Consider the following 14,018-nt stretch of genomic DNA (forward strand, 5'->3'; position numbering starts at 1 on the left):
GTTTGCATGTTCTGCAAACTTAGCAAGAGACTCATTTGCCCATGAAAATCTACAAACAGAGTGATTTAAAGTCTATTTTAAAGATGATATTACACTGGTTATTTACTAATCCTTCCCCAACACTGAAATTGCAGCTCTGGCACAAAGCAGCCCAAGTGTACACCACAGTAAGGGGGAACACACAGCTCTCACCTGTCCCTGGTGGTTCACATTTCAGTGGCTAGCCTCGGATTTTGCAACAGCTGTTGTCCAATTCGGACATTCCTGCAGTCTGGGATATTTTTTCTTTGCTGAATGCTAAAACACAGCTGCCAAACCTACATTTTTATAAAGGTATCTTACAGGGAGGACTTGTTTTAATAAACTTCCAATGAAGTTTGCAAACAAAACCCAGGTTGCTGATTATTTCTCTGCCAAATTGTCCAGACCTCTGTGTTTCATGAGGTTACCTTTGATAACCTACTTTGAATGGCTTCAATTGCTCCTTGCCTTGTGCTCTGAAGCCTGATATCCAAACCAAGGGCAGTTTCCACTGATCTTTCTCAAAAGCAGGACCTTTGGCCCTGATGGTCACTGCACTGACAGCTCTAGAAATTCACTGTGACATGTGCTGTATTTGTATTTCATTTCTATTCATTTTGACAACAAAAATCAGTCATTTTCAATTTGCCTCCTCTCAACTGCATTTTCAGCTTCCCAGGGTCAAATCAGACAGGAAAATAAGTGGGCACCAAACAGCTGTAACTCAAGTGGGAAGCTGAATGCTTCAGCAAAAGTAATGCAAAAAACACTTGCATGTTGGGAACCAAAAGGCAAATTTGCTTTTTTACAAGTGAAATAACCAAGTCTTCTCGACTCTGACAGCATGTGCTGCTGTTGAGCAATCAGGACTACCCCTCCCATTTGAAAAAACCCAGGTTTTAGACTCAAAACTATCTGAGAAAAACACAGCTACAATCCCACATGCTGTACAAATCCAGCTCTGTTGTCTTGGCATTACTGTTATATTATTAACAAAGTCAGAAGCTTCAAGGATCAGATGTGGTGCCACATGCAAATCAATTTTCAGAACCAATTTTTACCTAAGGAGGGGAATTTCAATCTTTCCAAAAATAGCATCAGATACAAAAACAAGCGGGCAGAATTCACTCAGCGAGACACAAACCCTCCTCAGTCACACAGCACTACCCCAAAGACTGTTTGTAGACCTGTTCTACCTGATCCCACAGCACAGCCAGCACTGACATGAGGTTTTTACTGCTTCACTCTCCCCCTCTACACAACATAATTCATTCATTTTTCAAACACTGCACAGCAGGACTCTGCTTTTCCACCAGATGTGGACGGCAGCCCAAAAACACAGTTCTCAGAACATCCTAAACCCTAAAGCCAGCATTATCTTACTGCAGAACAAGCATGGAGCTGGAAGATATTATCAGGTAGCACAGGCAAAGACTTTGCCTTAAGGCTACGAGTATCTGACAGACACAAGCTCACTCCAGAAGCCTCCTGCCCTCATAGAACAAAACAGGGAAAAGGCAAAACAGGTGGGAAAAACCAGGGCATGTTAGGTGACTCATCAAAAACCCGAGGTGTCCCCAGACTTAACCCCTTGCACAATTCTTGCATCCCAATATGGGCTGAACCCCTCTGTTTGTGAACACTCCCCTCCCCAGCAGTGTACATTTACAGGAGAGGTGCTGCCAGAACCTTTTACAGGAGAGATGCTGTTAAACACTCGTATCTGTCACTCCTGCAGCTCTGAACTGTGCTGCTGGTGCAATTCCTTATCAACAAAAACAGTCTCTACTGGGCAGGAAGGGAAAAAGAGGAACAAATGAGCTCAAAACTGAGCAGAGCCCAAGATGTCATGGTATGTCACCCAAGGTTAGCACGAGCTTACGGAGCCATCCATCATTTCTATTCCTGAAGGGAGACTGTTGTTTTAACATTGAGGTGGAGAGAAATGTTTGAACCCATTACCCGATGTCTGCAGCTCAACAGCTTCATCCAGGAAGGTGTCAGAAGGCTGAAGCTGGGGATCAGAGCAGTGCAGGGCACAGAGAGGAACCCATTTCAGGCTTTACTGACCAGATCTGCCCCTCAGATAAACAGCCAAGAGCCCACTCCCCTTCAGCAACCAAGTGTGCAATAACTGCACCCAAATTTTAGTCCATACAGGCTTGTCCACCCCTCCCAAAATAAGCAATTCTTGGGAGTGTGAAAAGCACCAAGGCAGACCACAAAAGCAAAAAGCTTTAAGCACTAGGATAACTTTCTGGGTCTCACAGGAACACATGCAGGAATTCACATTCCACATCCATCAGATCCTTCATTTCCTGCCTTGTCTGCAGTAAGATGCATGCTAAGAGGCTCAGGGTTATGCAGCAGCTGCGCTCCCAAAATGATTAAAGGAGCAAGAGGAATAAAGTGCCAGCCCTCTACCTAACACTAATCCTTCCTCCAGGTCTGTGTTAGCCAGCCCAAAGGCACAAATAACAGCATCTCCATAGGTCCTAATGCAGCTTTATCAACACTACCGGGGTGACAAAGTTAATCAAAGTCTTGCTGAAAAAAATCAACCTTTTGGCTATTCTGATGGAGAAAGAGGGAGCAGCTCCTGTTCTCCAGGTATGTAATTATCAATGATGGAACACCAACAACTTTAGGAGATTGAGTCTCCAAACACTAATTAAAATCAGAAAAGAGGCTGACCAGGAAAAAAAACCACACCCCAAGCATGAAAAAAGATTAACATCTGACTCTAGAACCCAAGTAAAACATGCTGCTAACTCATTACCTGGAGTGCCAGTGCAGCAAGAACTGCAGAGCTTCTGTGGAAAACAGAGCATTCTCTGCATAAAAATCTCTTACTACAAGTAAAGCATTTAAGAGACACAAGTTCTTCTTGCAAGTGCTTCTGGCACATCTATTTCACAGATTACCAGGGGCCTCCTTTATATGAGGCGGCCTTCAGTCTGATCCACAGCAGCTCACCTTTTCCAACAAGAAACAGGTATTTTCCCCTCTATCCCAACTTCTGCTGCATGAAACACTGGATGTCTTTCCTGGCTCTAAAAGTGGTTACCCTAAAGCCTCCAGGCTGGAATCTGAGTGGTGAAAATTGCTGTGAGCTTCCCCAAGCAGCCCCAGCAGCCCAAGCCATCCTCAACCATCCTGAAGGGCTCCATTTATCTGCCTTGAGCTCATTTCTGCTCCTGTACTCTATCTGTGTGATTCTGGTCTCTCTTAAACAGGATGTTGGAACCCTGGAGGCTGAGAATTTCAGACTCCCTGTGCTGACAAACACTGATCCCCAAGAGATCACAGCATTTGACCTGAGGCTGTGGAGAAGACTTCCAAAATTGAATAAGAGAACCAAGATTAAGAGTGTGTAGTTTGATTAGAAGTGCGTAATATCACACAGTAGAGCACTTGGAGTTTAAAGTTTTAAAATATAGGAATATATATAAGATAATAGTTTTAAAGCAGTAACTAGTCCTTCTTCTTCATGAGTTTGAGTAGTATTTTGTAATTAGACAGAAAAGTCCACATTGACAAGACATGAGTGATTAGTTATTAAGCTAAAAGTAAAAATAATTTAAGTGTTATTTCTTAATTAGTTTTTTCTTAAAAGACCTTGTAGAGATAGATACAAAGCCATTTGTGTAACTTGTTAGTGAAATACTGTAGAACTCACAATTTGTGAGACTCTAATATAAATAAAAATAATAAACATCTAAGTCTAAACAAAAAATACCATCTCAAATGCTTTCAATCCCAACCAAAACAAAAAAAGAAAATAAAGACTCAACACAGTACCTCGATTCTAAATTATCAAAGTTCCCTTCTGTCCTCCCCTTTTCCTTCCCCTTCACAGCAGCTGTTTGCAAAGTAAAGGAGACCCAGGGCAAAGCCCTGCCCTGACCAGAAACCTGCTGTCTGAGGGATGAGATGTGTGACTTCCCACCACAGCCAGTGGTTTTGCACAGCACATAAGCTCTGCCTGGATTGAAGAACACTGAGCTGTGAGGGATTGACTGGGGCCAGCTGCCCAGCCAGCTGCTCCCAAGCTCCTTGGGAACAGGACAGGATAAAAGGATGAAGGCAGGGAGATCAGTCACCACTGCTCACTGGCTTAGCAGACTGCACTAAGGGAAACTTGATTTACTGCCAATTAAAGCAGATAATATCAAGAAATAGCCTGAAATGAACACTGTGCCCCTAACCCAACCCTTTATCCAGGATGAAACTCTGCTCAGAAACCCTTCAGGCACTGCACACTGAGATCCCTCATCCCCTGGGCAGCCCACAGACTCCTCAGCCCCAAACACCCCACAGAGACCAGAGACTCTTCAACCCCAGACACCTCCCACCTCCTGAGACACCCCACAGATATCAGAGACCCCTCAGCCCCATGACACCCCACAGATATCAGAGACCCCTTCAGCCCCATGACACCCCACAGCCCTCACAGAGACCCCTCAGCCCCGTGACACCCCAGATATCAGAGACCCCTCAGCCCTGTGACACCCCACAGATATCAGAGACCCCTCAGCCCCATGACACCCCACACAGCCCCCACAGAGACCGCTCCCAGCCCCAGGCCCCCCACCCAGTGACTCTCAAACCAGTCTGCCAATAAACCCCTGACAAAGGAGCCAGTGTGGGGCTCTGAGCACTCACAGGACCTTGCCAGCCCGCAGCAGTCCCTCACTGAGGGCTCTGAGGGCAGTGAGTGACCAGGGGACAATGGCGGCGCCTCATGAGGGACCCGCCTGCTGCCAGTGCCAACCTCAGCTAATTCCTGCTAATTCCTCCTCAGCGTCCTCCCTGCCTTCCTCAGACACCTCCAAAGGGACCAAAAAAGGCCTGTCTGCCACTGGAGTTGTCTGCCTGCACCTCTCACCCCCTTCTTTTCTTTCTGAGGTGCCTGGACACCATTGCCCAACTTCCAGGATCTCTCTTTGAGAGACAAATATTAAAAAAAAATCTCCATCTTCCTTTGAAATTGAGCCCAACTTTACCAGGAATTTTCAGCCCTCTATGGAAGATGTTCTCCAGCTTCTCGCTGGGGTCTCTGGATACATTCACACAGCCAATACAGTGTGTAGTATTTCCCAGAAGAAATAGCCTGGGCAGCTGTTCTGGAGTCTGGAATGTGATAAAACAGCCCCTGTTCCTACAAGGGTACAGCTCCCACTGCATCCATGCAAACTCCCTCTGGATACATTCACACAGCCAATACATCTGTGTAGTATTTCCCAGAAGAAATACCCTGGGCAGCTGTTCTGGAGTCTGGGATGTGATAAAACAGCCCCTGCTCCCAGAAGGGTACAGCTCCCACTGCATCCATGCAAACCCCCAGGGATCTGGCTGGAGAGGGAATGCCCCTATACCCAAGAGCTGTGCCCTGGCAGTGACAGCAACAAGCCAAACACTTCTGAGCACAATTTACTCTAAGTCCAAACTGCTGCCTTTTTCAACCGTCTCCCAGGACCCAAACAACACTTGTCTGATTAAATCCCACTGGCTTGAACTGATTCCTCTCTCTCTCTCTGACAGCACGCCCTTGCTCCATCCCACTCAAGAGGTCAGATTTTACACCAAAAAGAACATTTTGCGCCCACTGCCCCCACAGGGCAGCGCTTCATGCGGATGAAGGTCAAGCAAACAAGAACCCGTCTGAACTGCAGTGCTTTTCTTCGTGGATTTTTTCTTCTGTGTTTTAAAATCAGGCTGTAGACAGACACAAAAAAAAAGGCAATGCCAGCAAGATGTGGGAAGTGTTATTCCTTACATTTGGAAGCACTTTGTATGACCTACGCGTTAGCAAACGATCTTCATTTGCCTCAGCTCTCGCTCCTGCCTGAATTTTCTCTTCTTCCAGCATTAGTACAAAGCTCTAGCACATCTGCTAGGAAGGGAACATAAACAGGAGGTGAGCTATAAATACTCCTTTCTCATCCTGCTTCCTTTGCCCATCTGCCTAAAAAGAAGCAGGTAATCCACAGTGTCCAGGAAGAGGAGGGGGAAGGAGGAAAGAGATTAATTCTCTGCAGAAAAGGGAAAAAGCAGGGATGAAATAACTGTTCCTCATCCTTCATTGTGCCTTTCTCCCAGGCATTACTGCTGCTCTGGAGACACTGAACTGAGGAGTTGCAGCAGGAACTGTTGTTAAGCAGGAACATCACTGCATTTGATGGGTGTGATTGAGCCGCTGGGAGACTAGAGAAGGAAGAGGAGGTAATAAATGGGAAAAAAGTTGAGCTGACATCTTAAGCCCATCAGCCAGGCAGAATCCATTGCTTTGAACAGGTGCTTCCCTTGCCACCATTCACACCACTTCTCCCTTAACTAAAAACCGAATCAAAACCCCAATCCAAAACCTCCTCTCAATCTATATTCTTAATTCTATTGCAAGTGCCAACAATTTACAGAGAAATACCCAATTCCTAACTTAAGCAGGGTACACCAGACCCTCACACTCCCTCTTTCACCCAACCTTCACACAGAACTTCCTGCCTCTGGCAGACAACACAAAACAGGGCTGGAACTTCTCCCTGACCGTTTGTGATGCCAGATCACAGTTTCACCATGAAAATATTTTTGCTTTAGTGGAGCAGGATGGTTTGGATTCCACTTCTTTAACACAATCCTCATGGTTACTGGGGAAAAAAAAAAAAAACAAACCTGAGAATTTTAATTCCTTTGAATCCTGAAGGCTTGAAACATAGAACTCAAACAAAACACTAGGATGCATTTAAACCTCTGTCAGCTTTGAAACCTGAGCGCTAAACTCCTTTCCCTAATTTCCTGATTCATCACTTGAATCTTACTGAAAAGGTTTATAACTCTCTTCTCAAAATTAAGGGGACTGTCAACCACTGTTTAAAAAAGGTTTGAAGAACTCAGTGAGTTCTGAGCTCACTAATTTCAGGGATTTTGTCTCTCTCAGCCACCCACAGCTGAAAACTGCATAACCAAGAGAGAAGGCATCAGATGGATTCCCCTCAGCCATTTCCCCAGGGCAGCTCAGCTGTTATTTTGTTGTTTGCTTTCTTGTTTGATTTTTTTTCCTCTAGCACTTACCAACCCCATTAGGCAACTCCTTTAGCCTCAGTTAGAACCAGTTTCAAACAAGAGCTCTTGCCCCTCTTCTCCCAGTGGAAAAAGAGCTTCTCTTTGAGGAGGAACCAGCACCTCCCTGACATCCCTGCACTCCCAGCACCAAGAATGAAACAATGAGCAGCGTTACAGAGCGAAATTCCCACAAGTGCAAGGGAATTCCTTCTGCCTGTGTGTGCTGGGGAGCAGCCAACTCCCACTGGTTTTCCAGGGAAATAAACTCAGAAAGGAGGGAACCTCGCTGGTGGAAAGGCACAGCAGGCTCGTGCAGGCTTTGGAGTCAGAGCCAGCACATGCACAGCTTGGGAGGATCTGCACAGCCTCAGATATGGAGAGGTGCAACATCCTGCAAGCCACAGCACATCCCACTGCTGGGGGAGTCCTACACCATCAGCTCCCTGCAGGAAAGCACAACACAAAACAATCTCATCTCTCTGGCTAACTTCACACCTGGGTTTGGTCCAAAAGCTGGTGGAACAGAAAGGTAAGTACTCTGAGACAGCAAGAGGCTGTACCCACAAAGGCACATCCAGGCAGTCCACAAAAAGTGGATCCTTCTCTGGGATTATGAGCCTTACAGGGTGAGCCTAGAGGCCAAACTCACTTTAGGATTGAATCCTTTATGAGGCACTTAGCAGGGAACTTCAAGAGTGTTGCCCAGAAGTGCCAGAAAAGCTTTATAGATATTCTGATTCTCACAAGTTCAGTCCCTAAGCAAAAACCTAAGTTTGGCTATAAATACCTGCAGCCAATTCACACTGGCCAGGTTTATTCTGGAAGAAATACCAAAGTGTAGGATGTTCAGCTTGGCATTCTTCCCTGCCTTCTACAATCAGTTTGCAGCAGTTTACCACCAGGTGAGATTAGTACAGTAAAAATCAATCCTTCTGCTAGTCCCACACACATCTCATGAAGCCCTGAAAGAATCCTCCAGTTGATTAAGGGTAAATGCCTGACATTCTCCCCCTGGATATGCTGCTTGCTATAAGGATTGTTACTGTGCAATTCTGGCTTCTAAACCCCTTATGTTCCCTGGCAAGACTAGAGCAACAGAAGGAAAGGAAAAAAATTCCAATAAAAATATATGAATGTTTAAAGCCGTTAAAGAACTCCATTTCATTGTGCTACCAGACCACAGCTCAAGGATACTTACACACAAACTTAATATCCCCATATGTTAATGTTTAATGTCCTTTGGTTAACGATGCACTTTTACTTATTTTGCAGGACTGCCCTCCTCCTGTGCCCTGGGAGAGGAGATGGTGCAATGCTCACCTCCTGTGTGCCATCGGTACGTGCCTGGAGAGGCAGCTTGGCACAAGTTAAAGCAGGAGTGAAAGGCAGTGCTCTGCAGAGGCAGATCTTTATTGACACACCAACAACGTGCAGGAAGAACACAAACACGTTAATTGTCAACCTGACGCTTCACTAGTGTGTTCAATTCAGTCCCCAAGGCTTCCCAGTTCAACTGTTCCCTGCTCATCTCACCTGGTCTGTTTGGGAGAGGGGGAGGTCATAGAGTCACAGAATCCTGGAATGGTTTGGGTGGGAAGGGACATTAAAGATCATCTTGTTCGAGCCTCTCTTCCCATGGACAGAGACTCCTTCCACTATCCCAGGTTGCTCCAAGCCCTGCCCAGCCTGGCCTTGGACACTGCCAGGGATCCAGGGGCAGCCACATCTTCTTTGGGCACTCTGCGCCAGAGCCTCCCCACCCTCCCAGGGATGAATTTCTTCCCAACATCCCCTCTAACCCTGCCCTCTGGCAGTTTAAAGCCATTTCCCCCATAAACAGTCTCTCTTTCTGTAGGTTCCCTTCACGTACTGGAAAGCCATAATTAGGTTACCCCAAAGCCTTTCTTCTCCAGGCTGAACAATCCCAATTCTCCCAGCCTGAACAATCCCAATTCTCCCAGCCTTTCCTCACAGCAGAGGTGTTCCATCTCCCTAACCATAAGAAAGTAGGGTTAACCCCTTCTGTACAGCACAGGCAGCACCCACAGGCTATCCTGCAGCATTCTGTGCATGGTTTCAGAAACATAAACTTGCTCCTCTGGAGGAGGAAAAGCTTTTATCACCTGTGGGACTGCTCCCCAGACTGGAACACTCCCTGCCTCATCACTGGTCATAACTAGGAGGCCCAGAGATCAAAAGGTTTTTATTTAATTGACCATTGATTAAGGGAATGACTGCAACAGCATCTCCTAATAGCTCAGAGCTATTCATCTGAGCATCTCCTGCACGGCACTGCTGTGCTGCAAATCTGAATGTAATTAGGCTCAGATGCAGGGAAGCACAACGGAGGCACGGACAGATAAACTTTGAGGAAAGCTGTAAACTGAAGTCAATCCCTTCATCTGGCAGCCAGTGCACCCCCAGAGCTCAGTCACACCCATCACTCCTCCAGGCTGAGCCTGTGGGGATCAGAGGCTGGATGCCCTCAGGAAGGGCTGCTGCCCTGGAGGTGCCACCTTCAGCACCAATCCACCCTGTCCCCTCCCACACCTCCCTCCTCTGTACTGGCAAAACCAGTCAAAACAGGGTTTATGGACACACACTGTGCACAAACCCACCTCTAGTTTATATAATGATTAAGTCCAGGCATCCAAGTTAAAATCACTAAAGAATCTTTAAGAAAAACAGACCTATGACTTCCCCTAACTTATCAAGTTAATCACTGCCAGGATGTGTGATAAACCAGGATCAGCCAAACATTTATTTCTACCTCTTCATTTAAAAATACTGTTTTCTATAAATTTTCTATCCCCCAGATCACAAGGCTTGTTTTAGTAGGATTTTAATTGAAATTTTTCAAATTGTTTCAACTCAAGTATTTTTACTTTGTTTTAAAAGCACAGAATATATAATACACTGGGTTTACACCTCTACCTACAATTTTTTCCCCATGGAAGCTGTTGCAGCTCCATCCAAAGAATAAAAGACAAGGAGGATCCAACACCAAACAAATCCATTTTCAACAGCCAGTCCCAACAATTGATTTGAACTACTTGCCCAATTATAAGCTGCCAACCACACATCAGAGATGCACATGTTGCAAAGGGTTTGCAGTTCACACTTCTTTCCTATATGAAGGCTGAGGATTAACTCATATTAAGAGAGATTGAGAAGCCTTGGAAATGAACCACTGGAAAAAAATTACTAGGAAAATGAACATTTTTCTAGTTATTAAGGCCATTTAAGAATGAACAGACCTGGGAAAAGAGATTATCCTGAGGGAGAGGGATTTGGAATGGAAAGTAACAGGAGATCTTTGGCTTGATCACTTCCTTAAAGCTTTTCCAAATCAATTAAACTGGGTTTAATATACTGTGATAGGTGTTCAGTGGTCTAGAAGAAGGCAATTTACAATTTGGCTCTGAGTTATACAAGCTGTCAGAGACACCTTTACAGTTTGTATTTTCATTGACAGTCTCAGTTAGTTAATGAGAATTGAAGCATTCTTCTCTGGAAAATTAAATATACACACAAAACAGAGCAAAAAAAGCCTCTGTGGAGAAGCCTTGAAGCGACAGGCATCAAGGTAAGGACTTCAAAACATACTCCAAAACATATGCTCTCCATCCAAGAGGGGAGGCTGGCTCAGCTCACACAGAATCAGACTCTCTCCATACCTTCTTTCCAAGAACCTTTTTAATGCTTTCTCACTGCACTGAACAGCCCTGGGAAGCAGGACTCCTCCTTTGATCCAATGCTAATTATGACTTAAAGCTCTTTCAGCTGTGAATCCCAGGCTTCTGCTCCTCTATGGAGATAGCTCTAAGAGGCCAGAGAGAATCACAGAATCCCAGACTAGCTTGGGTTGGAAGGAGCTTTAAAGCTCATCTCATTCCAACTCCCTGCCATGGGCAGGGACACCTTCCACAGACCAGGCTGCTCCAAGCTCCATCCAGACTGGGCTTGGACACCTCCAGGGACAACCATAACTTTTCTGGGCAATTTGTAAAGGCCTTCCCACCCTCACAGGGAAGAATTTCTTCCCAACACCCCATCTAACCCTGCCTTCTGGCACTTTGAACCCACTCCCTCTTGTCCTGTTACTATCTGCCCATACAAAAGCCCCTCTCTCTCTCTCTCTCTCCTTTGTTTTTAAAATTATTTTGGCTGTTTTGGGTAAACAAACAATGGGGAGAGCACATTTCCCCAGCTGACTTGCTGGTAGGACTCTGCCTGGTTTTCTAAGCCTGTGAAATCTGCTGGGGTCACAGCTCTGCAGTCTGATAAAAAACCATCCCCAAAATCATCCCCAAAATTGTCATCAGCAACTCGGAAGGTCCAGACATAAAGGAAAAGAGATTCAGGTCTGGGCCTCCATTACAATCTGTTTCTTTCATCCCTCCCTGCTTACACTGCTTTGCTGATGGGTGGTGGGATCCAAAGAACTTGTAAGTGAGCCACAACCAGCTGCCACAGCTGCTGGTCACAATTCTTTGCAATGGGCTCTGCTGAAAGCTTGCACAGCAAACACTCACATGAGACATAGAAAGCACATCCCTCTTTCACAGGGGTTTTTTGTTTCTTTTTTTTTTGTATAGGACAAAGCTTATTGCTCAAATCAGACAGAAAGCAACAAGGTGATGAGTTCGGGTCTGAGGCCCAGGCATTTCCAAGCAGACTTTATCCTTTTGGGGAGCAGGAGGCCCAATGGGCTCTGGAACTGCCTCGGAGAGCTGAAACCTCGCGTGCTTTCCCAGCACAGCACTGAAAACGCATTAGCCCTTGAGAAAGCATTAAGAGAAGCACTAAAATAGCTGGCTGGGAGGAGTGTAAGTGGCTGTCCAGACAAATACTAGGAGAATCCATAAAGAGCTCTGGAGGCAAAAAAAATCCTCAGTGAGAAAGCAGACCACTGCTGCAGACACGCAAACCAGGAACACTTACAGCAAGTTCAGACTAAATATCAAAGATCACTCATTTCTGAAGGGGAACAGTCACAATGGAAACTGAAAACATGCACAAGGCACAGCTGGGAAAGCAGCAGCCAAATGAGCACAGAGCAGGGAAACAGGAGAACACAGGTCACAGCCTTGCTACAGCGCTGCAGGACACTGCACCAGCTGCAATCAGATTTGCTCAGGAGTGCAGGAACCCAGCAAATCCACTCAGGCAGAGCACATCCCACATGGACTGCCTACAGACAAGCACCATTTCTGCAGTGACATTCCCAATGACCCTGTGCCATCACCAATGAGGAGGCTGTACAGCAAACAACCCCCTCCCCAAATTTGATCTTTCACACAGCAGGCACAGGGTACTTGAGTGTTTTAAGCCAGTTTGAAAAGGCCAAAGTCTCCTCTCTACACTGTGTTCCTGTAATTTAAGGATATCACTACAAACTTGGGAAAAGAATTCAGGCAAAGTTACAACTGCAAGAGTTTGAATACAGCCTGGAAATCACACCTGAATGCTGGGTGACTGGCACATCCTTCTCCTCTGGGGATAAATTTCTTTTCCACATTAGGAACCCAGAAAGATTCATTCCAATGTGCCTGCAGGCAAGAGGAGCAGAATTAATTTAAGTTCACCTGAGGTTTTTTTCTGGCATTGAGGGGTTCTCAGCTGGCAAATGCTAACAAGGTATTTATGAAATTATGCTGTAGCAGGGGGAAGCTCTGGCCTGTCCCAGCCTTTCTGAACAAGGTCATCACCAAGTTGTCACAAGCCCCTATGGGCAGCAAGGGGCTGGGCCACCAAATGCCTCAAAACCCCAGTATTTCAACTTTTTAACAGTAACAAAGAGAGACATGAACAGTTTCACAGTCTAGAACAGAGTCTGTGTGGTCCTCAGCTTGGAAACATTTGTGAGACCTGTTCTATTTCTCAGCTCTTATTTGTTATTAATATATACAGTATGTTTAACAACACAGCAGCCAGTCTGACAGACTAACAGCCATAGTAAATAAGTCAGATCAGCAGTAACTGCTGTTCTCACCTTTTGTAGATAGGGAAGATGGATTTAAATCCAGTAAAACATTAAGTGTCATGAATTTGACACCGTGACTCTCTGGATTACCAAAACCTCCACCCTCCAGAGCACTGAAAAATGCAGAAGCATCATCTCCCAGAGCACTGAGCAACCAGCACTCCTTTGGCTTTGCAGGCTGGTGAGAAATGCCTTGGCAAGTTTGCAGGAGAGCGTGGGGCAGCTCAGGGGATGACGTCTGGCAGAGGGAACTTGCTCATGCACATTTATTATTAATTAATATCAAATCCTTTTTTGGAATTCTGCATCTTCCAGACAGAAAGTCCTGCCTGAGCAAGATTAAATACCTGGTTTCTCAAAAAAAAGCAGTTTCTAGCAAAGCATCTTGTAAAAGTCACTCCTCTCACCCAAGTGTTGGGTCCATAATTTCCCTGAACAGAGAGGCAGCTCCTCAGATGTTTAAAACCCCCAACACCCTGCAGAAATGGCAGCAGGAAACAGGAGCACTCCTGTCCCTGCTGGCTGAATGCCATGGGCGTGCAAAGCCAGCTCCACCTCACACTGTGGTGCTGCTCCCTCGCTGATCTCCATCAAGGGCTCATCAAGCCACAAAGCTACCAAAGCCCTGCAGCTTGTAGAGCCACCTTGTACCGTCCTGGGCACCAGGAGGTCACAGAAAGGGGCTGTAAAACCTCCCCCTACTCCCCTTTATCAGCCCTGCACAGAACCACTGACACATCTCAGGTGTAGGAGGTGGTGGCTGGGTAAGAAAAACCAGGACTTGTGGACCTTGCATAAATGAAATTTACAAAGATAAATAGAAATAAAGCCTGCACAGTCCCAAATAGATTTCATTAAGCTTTCCTCACACTATTTACAGCCCAGCAAGAGGCTTAAAAATGCTCATTCTGATCTGGCTAGAGCTCTAGCTCACGCAAGGGTCAGGCTC

At 45.8% G+C, this 14,018-nt stretch overlaps 1 protein-coding gene across 2 annotated transcripts in view; it reads right to left on the reverse strand.

Annotated features, from left to right (window-relative positions):
• Positions 1-14,018, reverse strand: part of MCU (mitochondrial calcium uniporter) — an 86,744-nt gene that overhangs the window by 13,339 nt on the left and 59,387 nt on the right. The gene's annotated exons all lie outside the window — the stretch shown is intronic.

The sequence above is a fragment of the Zonotrichia leucophrys genome, chromosome 6 (assembly GCF_028769735.1).
Source record: "Zonotrichia leucophrys gambelii isolate GWCS_2022_RI chromosome 6, RI_Zleu_2.0, whole genome shotgun sequence".
NCBI lineage: Eukaryota > Metazoa > Chordata > Aves > Passeriformes > Passerellidae > Zonotrichia > Zonotrichia leucophrys.